This window comes from Phaethon lepturus, unplaced genomic scaffold (assembly GCF_000687285.1).
Source record: "Phaethon lepturus isolate BGI_N335 unplaced genomic scaffold, ASM68728v1 scaffold34722, whole genome shotgun sequence".
NCBI classification, from domain to species: domain Eukaryota; kingdom Metazoa; phylum Chordata; class Aves; order Phaethontiformes; family Phaethontidae; genus Phaethon; species Phaethon lepturus.
The window spans coordinates 1312-1596 of NW_010524681.1; positions in this window are offsets into that span (position 1 = coordinate 1312).

The window sequence follows — 285 nt, forward strand, 5'->3', positions numbered from 1 at the left end:
CGCTGGAGAAGCTCCGGGGGTTTTTTTGGCCGCTTTGCTGTGGATAAAGGCAGTGCTGTGCTCGCTCCGGGGTCACCGGTGTGCTGCAGGTTCCCCCCGCATGCTGCCGCTGCTCCGGGTGACCCCCAGGCATGGGGCTTGCTGCTGGGGGGGGAGGGTACCTTGTCCCCAGATTTGGGGTGAGGGGTAAAGGGTTAAACCTGCTGGCTCTTGGGTATGGACTGAAGCCGGCGGGGAAGCGTTGTGGGGAGCTGCTGACCCGGAATTCGGCCACCCAGGGGCAAT